We start from the raw sequence: 12,102 nt of genomic DNA on the forward strand, positions 1-12,102 counted from the left end.
AGGGCTTGTGGGATCCGCCTCAACCCCAGGGGCTCTCAGTGGCTCCCAAAGCCTTCCCAGGGTGGCCCGAGCAGGGGCACTGGGGCTCGCTGCTGCTGGGACTTGGGGATCTTCATCATTCCCCCGCCACAGATGTGTGGACTCCACCCAGCAACCCTGGAAAGCGGCAGAGCCCTGACCTGTCCTGGGGAGACTTCTCACACACCCAGCCTGGGGGTACTGGTGTCCAGTCCCCACACCCATCTCCCGAGGGTGCAGGGTCCCTGCCACATCTTCCTCCTCCTCCCTGGAACCTGCCTTCCTCTGTCTTCTCCCTTTGTCGCCTGTCTTTAGCTCAATACGTGTTTCCTAGATTCTTCCCTAGCATGCTCTCTCTCTCTCTCTCTCTCTTCTTTTCGGGTGACACCCGGCAATGCACAGGGGTTACTCCTGGCTTTGCAATCAGGAATCACTCCTGGCCATGCTCAGAGGACCATATGGGATTCTAGGAATCGAACCCAGGTCAGCTGCGTGCAAGGCAAACACCCTACCTGCTGTACTATCACTCCAGCCCTCCTAGCATGGTCTCTTAGGTGACCCTGAAGACAGCAAAGGTCATGGTGGCCAGGGCAGACTGAGGCCCTGCTACAGAGACTGCCCTTTACTCCCCAACACACACCATTAGTCCTTTGCCTCCAGGTAGCACACCCCGGCAGCTACCATAGGCCCCTCGTTCCCGGAGCTGCCTCCCTAAGATATCCTTCCGGGTGAGGGCCAGTCTGGGAGACTGAGTCACTGGCAGGCACACGGGTCCCCCCTGCTCCCCCAGACCTCTACCCCTCTGTGAGGTCTGCATGGGGGCTCGGGCCGCCCACAGGAAGCCCCTCTCCATGCTGTGCTGTGTGTGTGGGCTAGTGTCATTGTTCCTCTGAAAAGTTGCCCGCCTCTTCCCTGCCAGTGTGGTGGTGGGAATTTGGCACCACGTGAAGACGGCTGTCGGGCTGCAGCAAAATCCGGAAGCAGCCGCTTCCATGCCAGTCAGCAACGAGCTGATAACGCAGTACAGAACTACAGGGAGTAGTGACCTCCAGAAGGGACAGTTGGCCAGATGGCGGCGCTGAGACTCAGCCTTCTCCTGGGGGATCTGCAGGGTGCCAGCTACGCCCAGCCTGGACATCTCAGGGAGCCGACCACAGAGGCTGACTGCGGGGGTTGCACCGACACACACAGCCCTGCACAACTCATGCCCGGATCAGCCCAGTGAGAGCCTAAAGACACTGCGGGTGGATGTGGAGATGCTACTATCCCTGGGCGTGGTGGTCCAAGAGAGGCCCTGAGCTGGCCCGCCTGCTATCATCTCCACGGGGCACCAGGATGGGCTAGCAGAGCAGCTGGGGCTCTAGCATGCTGTTGATCCCCCACTCCCGCTCCCACAAGGATGAGCGCCTTTGGCCTGGTGGGTGCTGGCGCATCCTCTGTTGGTGAGCCTGGAGGGAGGGCCCGGCACCAATCAGTGTCCCCTGCAGGACAGGTGGGTGCTGCCCTGGAGCTAGACGACTATTCCCCCTGTGCTGCTCCCACCATTCCCACTGCCATTTCCTGCCACCACCTGCTCCCCTGCATCCAAGCCAGTCACCTCAGTCCTGCCTCTCTGAAAGGTGGGCTCCAGGAACCTGGGCATCTTGACGTGGTCCTTCCTCACCACGGAGTCTAGTCTCAGGGGCCAGGGAGCCTCCTTCCTCGTGCCTACCCAGAGCCCCTGCACCAAGCTGCTAAGTTTCCTTTCACTCTTCAGCTATTTGCATGCCCGTGTCTCAGCCCCAGTGAGAATTTAAGTTTCTGAAAGATGGAGCTGTTGCTGTGCATACAGACAGAGAGTCGACACTCTTGCACTGAACTGTCCTGAGCCGGGCTGGAGAGATAGTCCAGCAGTAGGGCACTTGCCTTGCGTCTGGATTTTATCCCTGGTACTGCGTATGGTTTCCTGAATACTTCCAGGAGTGACCTATGAACAGAGAGTCAGAAGTAGCCCCTGAGCACTCTTGGGTGTTGTGAACTCTCCATCCTCCCCCCAGAAAGAAGATGTTAGAGAGTGGCTATCCAAACGTGTTCGTGAGGATTGAAGAAACTAGGACCCTTGTGCATTGCTGGTGTGAGTGTATAATGATGTAGGTGCTGTGGAAAACCATTGCTGGGGTTCCTCAAAAAATGGAAAAGTAGGCAGGAGTTTGGGGGAGGCCATGAATTTCCCCGGGAGGCAGCCTTGAGCAAAGTTCACCCTCCCAAATTAAAAAGAACTTGTGGCTTGGAAGTCACCACTGAGCTAGCCCCAAGGCCGGGAGCACATGCTTTCATATGGAGAGCCCACATGTCCACCCAGCACTGCTGCATGTTGGCCTGAGGCCCTCTCACTCTGACAGCGTGGTACTGGTGGCCCCCAACACCGCTACCCCAAGCATCACTGTCGTGCTGGGCCCAGCCACCTAACCTTCAGGTCCCTCCAGGTAGGTCTACTGTTGCTGAGTAGCCTCTGGCAGGGCTCCCTAGCACTGTCCCCCAAAGACACTGTCGTTGAAACTAAACGGAGACTCCATATCCAGCGAGGGACTGGATGGCTTTATTAGTCCTGTGATAGATGAAAGTGTGGGGACGGCAACTAGTGGCCGCAGCACAGCAATGGAATGGTGTTAATAGGAGGAAATCGGCTCATCATGTCGGAGTCTTGGAACGAGAATAAACAAGGGCTGTGTTCAGAGAAATCAATTGCTTCCACATGTTGCTCTCCACAGCCTCTTTTCTAGGATATGAAAACTGGGTTGTGTACATTTGTTGTGGTGGCATACAGGGGCCACAGCGGTGGTGGTGGGGGCCTGGGCCACAGCTGGTGGTGCTTGGGGAGTAGGCAGGACCGAGATGTAACCCAGAGTCACACACATGCAGAGCACATGCTCGACCACTGAGCCACATCCTTGGCCCTTGGAGTACATTTTCTTACTGAACTGTTTTGTTAAATAAACTTCAGTAAGAGTGCAAAACGAAACAAAACAAACTTACTAATGATCTAAGCAACCACACACACACACACACACACACATACACACACACACTGACACTCATTCATTCTCTAAAGAACTCAAAGAACGGAAATCAGGGGCTCTTATATCCCCATGTTTGTTGCCATGTTATACACTATACCCAAAAGGCAGGGGCAACCCAACTGTCCACTGCTGGACAGTTTCAGAAATGAATTCTGGGATCCAGAGAGATAGTACAGTGGTTAAGGTACTTGTATTGCATATGTGATGTTCTTTCTGTTTAATGCCAGGTAACTCTGAGATAGAGAGAAAGAGAGAGAGAGACAGAGAGAGAGAGAGAGAGAGAGAGAAGGAGGAAGGGAGGAAGGAAGAAGGAAGGAAGGAAGGAAAAGGAAGGAAGGAAGGAAGGGAGGGAGGGAAGGAGGGAGAGAAGGAGGGAGGATGAATTTTGACTTGGATTACCAAATGGATGTACCTTGAAGACATCTGTAGCACTGTAGCACTGTCCTCCCGTTGTTCATCGATTTGCTCGAGCGGGCAGTGGCAAGCTACCCATGATGTATTCAAATGCCAAAAACAGTAACAAGTCTCACAATTTGTTGTGAGATGTTACTGGTGCCCGCTCAAGCAAATCTTGAAGACATCATGCTAAGTTAAATAAGTTGGTCATGAAGAGGAAACAGTGTCTGAATTTGCTTTCATGATGTACCTGGAATAGTCAGATTTGCAGAGAGGGAAAGTAGAATGATGGACAGGGAAGTGGACATTTAAGGAGAGTTTCGGTGTGGGAAGCGGGTTAAGTTTGGCTGTGGTGTTTCATCGAGAGCAGTAAGCCGAGGACCACCGGGCGGCCTTGGTGACATGTGGGTGTACTTTCACCTGTGCTTATTCGGCCCAAACAAGGGGGCGTGGTCTACCATAGTATTCAGACTCATGTTTCAGAGTATAATGTGACTGTGCCACACCCCCACCAGAGTTCCAGCGTCCCTCCACCGCTGCATCTAGGGCCCACCTGTGAGTACATATTTCTGGGGTTTGTTTTTGAGCCCCACCCGTGGTGCTGCCGAGGATGGAACGCAGACTGAGCGCATGCTTTGCCGCTGAGCTATCTCTGCTGCCCTCTCCACTGGGTTATCTCTGCTGCATTCCCAGTGAGCTCTTGCTGCAGCCCTTTGACTACATATTTATTATTATTTTGGAGTGGGGGAGACACACCTGGTGATGCTCCAGGGTTATTCCTAGCTCTGCACCTTGGAAATAACCCTAGTAGTGCTAGGAAGATCATGTGGGATGCTGGGTATCTAACCAAGGTCAGCTGTGTGCAAGGCAAACACCTTACCTGTTGTCTATTGCTCAGGTAGTATATATTTAAAGAAATATTTTCTTTGTACATTTTTTATTGTTAAGTCATTTTCCCAATGTTTTTTTTTAATTGCAGTAGCCTTATTAGTAATAGCATTAATATTGCCCTTTTCTGCTTATAATGGTACCACCACTGACCGTAGGTCCCTTCCCACCCCTATTCCAGCAGCCTTGTTCTGTTGGCAATATCTCAGGGTTTATTCTCATTGGGCATCGTCTGCTCCCTTGCTTTGTTTCCTTATACTCCATAGATGGGCAAGATCATCCGGTGTTTGTCCTCCTCTGACTCACTTCAGTTGGCATGACACCTTCCTCTTTCCATCCAAGCTGAAGTGAAATCCAAGATTTTATCTCCACATCAGAGCTGAGTAGTACTCCATTGTGTGTATATACCATAATCTCTTTATCCACTCATCAGTTCTGGGATGTGTGGGTTGTTTCCAGAGTTTGGCTATTATAATGAACACTGAAATGAACAGAGGTGTGTACATATCTTGACTATTTTAATTTAATCTTTTTGTTTTTGGACCACACCCGGTGATACTCAGGGGTTACTCCTGGCTCTGCACTCATAAATTACTCCTGGTGGTGCTCAAGGAACCACATGGGATGCTGGGGATTGAACCTGTGTGCAAGATAAGTACCATCCTGGTTGTACTATTGCTCCAGCCACTACTATTTTATTTTTTCAAAAATGCTTCTTTCCCCTTCCTTTTCTAAAAAATTGTTGTTGATTTTATTTTTTGGACCACGGGGACTATTCCAGGCTCTGTGCTCAGAGCTGACTACTGGCTCCACACTCAGAAATCACTCCAGGTGGGCTTGGGGGGACCATATGGGATGACAAGGGATTGAACCCAAGTCAACCACGTGTAAGGGAAATGCCCTAACCACTCTACTTTCGCTCTAGCCTTCCCCTTTCTTTTTGTGATGGTTGTTGTTGAGGTAATTGGGGTGCACACACTTAGTGGCCATGCACACTGGGCCTCACCAGGGATCCTGAACAGCAGAGAAGCTGGGGTCACCCTATGGGGCAGTGCTGGGGATCACACTATATAGGCCACAACCTCCTACTTCCAAGGCAGGTGCTCTAACTCTAGTGCACCCCCTCCCCCGAATATATATAACTGATTTCCCTAAAACAACTGCATGCATTCCCGGTATTCAAGGTATTCAAGCCCTAAAGTCAAACCTCAAAGTTGAATCCATTAATGGGGGACAGGAGAGGTCCACATAGAAGCAACTCCCTCCCATTCAAACCCATATTGTCCAAGGTTCAGCTACAACAATTCACAAACTCTGAATGTTCTCATGTCTGCCAAAGCCACTTGCATTCACATTCTTGCCTGTCTCTCAAATAGCAATTTGAAACCAGGCAAATTTGCACAACACCCCCCCCACCAGGGTATCAGGCAATAAATGAGTGAGACCCTTTGTCCCAGGGGTGCCGGGAGCCAGGGCTACTCTCTGTACTCAGCAGCACAAGATGTCCTAACCCAGTCACTGACCACAGGTCCCAGGGCCTGGAGGGAGCCAGCTGCTGACCACCGAGCTCACCCCCTTCCCCCAATCCTGCGTGGCATGTAGCTGGGTGGCAGGTGAACTGGTGCGGGCCCCTCCTGGCGTCCCTCCAGTTACCCCAGCCCTCACCACGGGCCTCCCGGGACCCCAGGATCTGGACAGGATGGTGAGCTCAACCAAAGCCTCACAGACGGGTCCTATGCCGGTGAGGGGCTGGGCGCAAGGCTGGCTGTGGGGAGCAGGAGCCCCAGGAGGCCTCTCCAGTGATGGTGGAGACAGCACCGGTGACAGATATCAGCTCCCCAGAGCCACCTGCAGGTCCCGGTGCCTCCACCATGAAAGGCAGAGCTTGGGCACGTGGGACCCCAGGCTGCCTCACCCCACCCGGAGAGAAGCGGCGCTTGGACCTTCAGGGCTTGTTCTGAGCACTCCCCGAGGGCCAGGCCTGAGCTGCCCACAAGCTCTTTCTCCACACAGCTGGGCACAGGCCACACCTGCTGTTTGTACCTTCATTTGAATCTATGTTTGAAATGTCCAAGAGTTTTAAAAAGATGGGGCTGGAGTGATAGCAAAGCGGGTAGGGCGTTTGTCTTACATGCGGCCAAACCCAGGTTCGATTCCCAGCATCCCATATGGTCCCCTGAGCATGGCCAGGAGTAATTCCTGAGTGCACGAACCAAGAGTAACCCCTGTGCATTGCTGGGTGTGACCCAAAAAGCAAAAATAAATAAATAAATATATAAAATAAAAATAAATAAATAAATAAAAAGCTAATTGCTGAATTCTAGGCTGCCTATGCTGGAATTTTCTACTTAGTTGCAGGCTGTCGTCAAAATGTATGGTTAGGGCTGGAGTGATAGCACAGTGGATAGGGCGTTTGCCTTGCACATGACCGACCCGGTTCGATTCCCAGCATTCATATGGTCCCCTGAGCACCTCCAGGAGTAATTCCTGAGTGCAAAGCCAAGAGTAACCCCTGTGCATTGCCGGGTGTGACCCAAAAGTAAAAAAAAAAAAGTATGGCTATAACAAAATAAAATGTCAGAGCCAGAGAGCTTGTACAGTAGGTAGGGTGCTTGTCTTACAGGTGGCTGACCCAGGTTCCATCCCCGACTCCCCATACGGTTCTCTGAGTACCTCTAAGACCTCTAAGCACAGAGTCAGGTAGGAGTAAGCCCTGAGCATGACTGAATGTGGCCTCCAAACAAACAAAAATGATAATAATATAAAATTTCAGGCTGGAGAGATGAAGGCACATGCCTTGTATGTGGACTGATCTCAGCACCACATGGTTCCCTGCATGAGGCCCTCGAGCTCTGCAGGGGGAGCCCAGGTGACCCGCAGCACTGCAGGACCCGAGCATTGACTTACCACATGGTTGCTGGTAATCACCCCTGAACCTCTTGTTGCAGTGATGGGGGTCCCACCTGCTGGTCATGTGCTTGTGGTGGGTGGGCTGAGTGGTACTTCTGGTCGTGGCACTCTTGCACGCTCACGGGTGGGGCAGAGACTGGACTCCCTGCCGCCTCACACAAAGGTGGGGGGCTCTCCAGTGAGCCCCACCTTGGCCCCACCAGCCCTGCTTGTTGAAGGTCGAAACCTCCGCCCTTCCCCAACCACCAGAGGGGTGTCTGTGTCCCCTTGCGCCAAGGCTGGGTGAAAAAGGTGCCAGTTCCTGTTCCTGGAGTCCCCTAATAGAAACACAGCAGCCCCCGCCGCCCCCAGAAGTGTGCACGGCCCCTGGGGGCTGTGAGCTGATGGGCTTCTCCGGGCCGTGGGGCCCCTCGAGGAGGCCTCGGTGGAAGCTGGTGGGCTGGGCCAGCTTCTCCAGTCAGAGCAGGGATGGTGCCCAGAGGTCTCCCGACTTCTTGCCCTGGACATGGTGCGTGCAGATGGTCCCAGCACACCCGACATTTGGGCTCGTTTACCAAAGCAGTGATCAATAAGTGCAACAGGGTGAAACCAAATGACTCAACTGCCTCGCATTCCACATCTTTAAAAAATAACAGAATGTAAGCATCTCGTCTTTCTTCATTCAGGTGGCTATAACGAAGCAGTACAGACCAAGCAGCTCATAAATAACAGAAACTCTCAGTTGTGGAGGTTGAAATTCCAAGATCAAGGCCGAGAGTGTCAGGGCGGGCCCAGCGCCTGGTTTCTGTGTCCAGGGGGCACAGCGAGGGCGCCGATCTCAGTTGGGAGGACCCCGGCCGCATGCCCATGGCCCCTCCACAAGCACCTCCTCGCCCCGTGACTTGGGGGGGTTGTGTTGCCCTCTCTGAGTTGTGGAGGGACACACATTCAAGCCATAGCAACCCTGTCCCCGCCAGGCTCATCTGACCTACTTTATTTTAAACTACACTCCCAAGGTACTCAGGGCTACTCCCAACAGTGCTCCAAGGACCATGTGCTGTAGGGATTGAACGGAATCTCCAGCATGTAAAGATGCGATCCCCCCCTCCCCCCCGCAGCCATCTCCCCGGCCCCTCTTACTCCCAGTAACTATCTATATCCCTTATGGTAACTCGTTTGGGAGAGGATGGTGACTATCAGCTTGATGCCTGATATGTCTCCGGCCTCTGTGTATGTGAGGGGGACCCACGGCTTCGTTCCTGTGTCTCAGAATGCTACCTGGCTTGATGGCAGCAGACAATGCCCCACACCCTCCTGTGCCGTGGCCACTGCGTGCCTCGAAGGTGGAGCTGACAAACACCCTGGGAGAGTTCAGGGAGGGACCTTGTGGCTCCTTGGGTCCTGAGGCAGTGGCTGATGACAGGCAAGGACCAGTGGCCCAAACCCCTCTGTGCGTCTCAGCGCAAGCCAGGGTGCGGATGTTGGGTGTACCCTAGCCTGCAAGACTCTTGTCTGACGGCCACAGACAGTTTCTTTCCTGTGCCGCATGCCACATGGCCATACGCCCGGCATCCGTGGCTCCTGATGCTACGCAGAAGTGAGAGCTTCTGTCTGGTGGGAGTCTGTCTGGGTGGATCCAGCAGCATCTCCAGGTCATCCTCGCCTCTGCTCAGGTCACCCCCATGCAAGGGAAGAGCCCGGTCGGGGGCTGCAGGATGTGGGGGCTGGGCTGGGGTGGCAGGCACAGGTGCAGGGCAAGCTCTGCTTTCAGGGCGGTGGTGCCAGCTCGTCTTTAACACAGGGCTTCCCGGGAAGTTCTAGCTAGTTGAGTATCAAGCATTTCTAAAGAACCCCCTGAAGGAATGTTTTCCCTTTGTGCAAACAGTCCTTTTGTGTCAAGGGTGTTGTGTGGCGTCTTGGCAAGAGACGCAGGTGGGAAACACCTGACTGAACATCACTCAGTCAGGGGTGTGAAGACACGCAGCGCACGTCAGCACAGCGCCAGGCTGTGCCCTGCACCCACGCTGGCGCGCACGCCTGTCTCTGCGGCAGCTGGCAGGGCACCGCACCTCCACCCACGGGAGCTGCTGTGTGCAATGCCTGGGCCCAGGTGGTCCCATCTCACCCCTTCTCGGGTACAGGGTGCTCAGGGAAGATGTGGATTCCCCACAGCCAAGAACTGCTTCCTGGAGTCACCCGCGGGCCACCTCCTGTGTCTGACAGGGACCTTCTGGCAGTGGGGCTGGGGGGACAAGATGGTGGGACCCTCCCAGGCACGGTGTTGCTTGGGCAGGCGGAAGATGGACAGAAGGCTGGGGTGGCAGGGCCTCCCCGAGGATGGAGGTCTGGCTGCAGCCCTGATCGTGTGGGGATTGGAGGGGTCCTTGGACAACACCATCCGTCCTTACCCCTTCAAGAGACTTCAGAGCCTACAAAGCAGGAAAGTCACTGCAAAGGATGCCAGGCACAGCTGAGCCTGAGGTCTCAGGCTCAACCCTGGATTCTGTCAACCACCAGAGGGCCTAAGAGGGGCCACTGCCGACCCCCACTACAGCCTTGGGACCGCGAGCAGAGGCCCTGGATGCACTGACTGAGGGCGGCCGGCAGATGCAGCCAGCAGAGCGGGCAGCCTGCATGAGGAGCCAATAGGCTCTCTTGGGCTCTGGGTGCCTTGGAGCCTCTTCTCGATGAGTGAGAAGATGGGGACAAGTCAGATGCTGAGGCCACAGAGAGCCAGGCTTGTCCCTGGGCATTGGCTGGTGTGGCTCCCTACTCTCACCGGTTCGCAGGAAGTGCCAATGGCTGGGAAGTGTTTTCGGGGGGAGAACAGCTTCTGAAGGGAACAGCAGTGAAGTTCTGGAGAAAGTGGCTCAGCTCAGAGCGGAATCAGCCAGGAGAGGGCCGGGAGACGACTCAAAGGGCCAGAGCATTAGTCTGGCCCACGGGGGCTCTGATGGCTGGCACCAAGTGGGGTCCCCACATGGCACCGTGGGCGTGACCCCAGCCTCTCAGAAGACACAGCTGCTTAAAGTGGAGAGAAAAGGCATATGGAAGTAAGGGGAAACGCTTTGGTCTGATCTCCCCATGTCCCACCAGATGCCATGAAGAGATGTGTCTGGGTGAGTGAGGACTGGGGGCCGCCAAAGGCGCCAATGTAGACAGGTGGGGTGCGGGGTCAGAGATGGCCGCACACCTCCCACCCTTGGCCTGGTCCCCAGGCTGCCCTGACTACCTCCTACTGCCAAGTGCACCCTCACTGGGATCCAGGTGAACCTCCAGGTGTGCCTGCAGGTGTGCACCTATAGGTGTGCTCGCTGGTGTGTGCCTCCAGATGTCCATCTACAGGTACATCTACAGGTGTACCTGCAGGTGTGTGCCTCCAGGTGTGCCTCCAGATGTGCATCTCCAGGTGTGTCTCCAGGTGTACACCTCCAGGTGTGTGTCTGCAGGTGTGACTCCAGGTGTGCTCCTGCAGGTGTGAACCAGGACTGGGCCTTACTAAGTCACTTCAGAATGTGACAGGCTGGTGACTGGACTCCCACAGACAGGACAAGTTTGCTTTTCATGTTAATTTGTGGGGGTGGGGGCACACCCATAGGTGCTCAGGGACTACTCCTGACTCTGCACTCAGGGATCACTCCTGGCAGAGCTTGGGGGTCCATATGGGATGCTGGGGATCGAACCCAGATCAGCCTCATGCAAGGTAAGTGCCTATACACTGCACTCTCTAGCCTCTTTATTTTAAAAATTATTTAAAAAATGTTTCCTCTTCCCTTCTCTCCTTTGGGGCATTTCTGGGGTGCTGAGGGCCACTGTGCCTTAGCAGTGCTGGGCAATGCTCTCTGGGCTGTGCTCCTTGGGTGTGTTGCTTGCCTGGGCTGCATTTCCTTCCTGAAGTTCCTTCCAGGCACCTCTGAAGCTGTGGTTCCCACATACCCGGCTCTGGAGTGGCTGGAAATTGCGATCAATGGTGCGAGGAACCAGGGGCAGTGGAGGTGCCGGAACTATGCTGGGTGCATGTGGCAGCCCTGGAATGAAATTCGTGACCTTAGCTTGCAAGGCAGGTGTTCCAAGCCCCGAGCTGCTCCTGGGGACATGAAGGCACCGTGTGAGACTCCCCTATCCTCTGCCTGAGCTGCTGTGGGCTGCTCAGAGTGCAGAGGCCTTGCCACCAAGTCATCCCTCAGCCCTCGGGGCCCTCAGCACCCCATATGCCTGATCCCGAGCTCTCGGGCCTGTGGGGGTGTTGGTGGCAGTGGCCCCGCCATGCCTGCCTCGAGCTCGTGGGCTCTATGCTGCAGCGCTCCTCCCGGGTGGGGCCTGCTCGCCTCTCTTGGCATGTCAGTGAGCATTGGTGTTGCCAGCTCAGACCACCACAGTAAAGCTGCTGCAGGCAGCTGCCTTCTCTCCTCTAGGGCACCTGCAGCCTCGGTAAGGGCAGTGCGGTGTGAGGTGAGCGTCTGCTCCCCCAGACGCCCCCAAGATGGGCGGGGAGACTGGTCGGTGCCCTCCTGGTGGAGGACATGCGCCTTGGAGAGATAGGAGTCCAGGAGCACAGCATAGATGTCCCCTGCAGGATCTCCTAGACCACCCAAGGTCACACCAAGGAGGGGCTCAGCCCTGGCACACGCAGGACAGCCCAGGGCTTCATAGAAACGAAGCAGTGTGGCCCAAACAGCCTCTCGTGCTGGGGTCCCAGTAGGCCTGGCGCTGATAACCCACTGGCATCCCGAATCCTCTGCTGCAGACTCAGCGGGTAGAGCCAGCTGACACCTGGGCACCCTGGCTCTGGGGCAGTCCTAGGCACTGGTTTCCAGCATAGCTGGATCTACTGCAGTCTCGGACCTCGGCA

The sequence above is a fragment of the Sorex fumeus genome, unplaced genomic scaffold (genome assembly GCF_029834395.1).
Source record: "Sorex fumeus unplaced genomic scaffold, SorFum_2.1 ptg000043l, whole genome shotgun sequence".
Lineage (NCBI taxonomy): Eukaryota > Metazoa > Chordata > Mammalia > Eulipotyphla > Soricidae > Sorex > Sorex fumeus.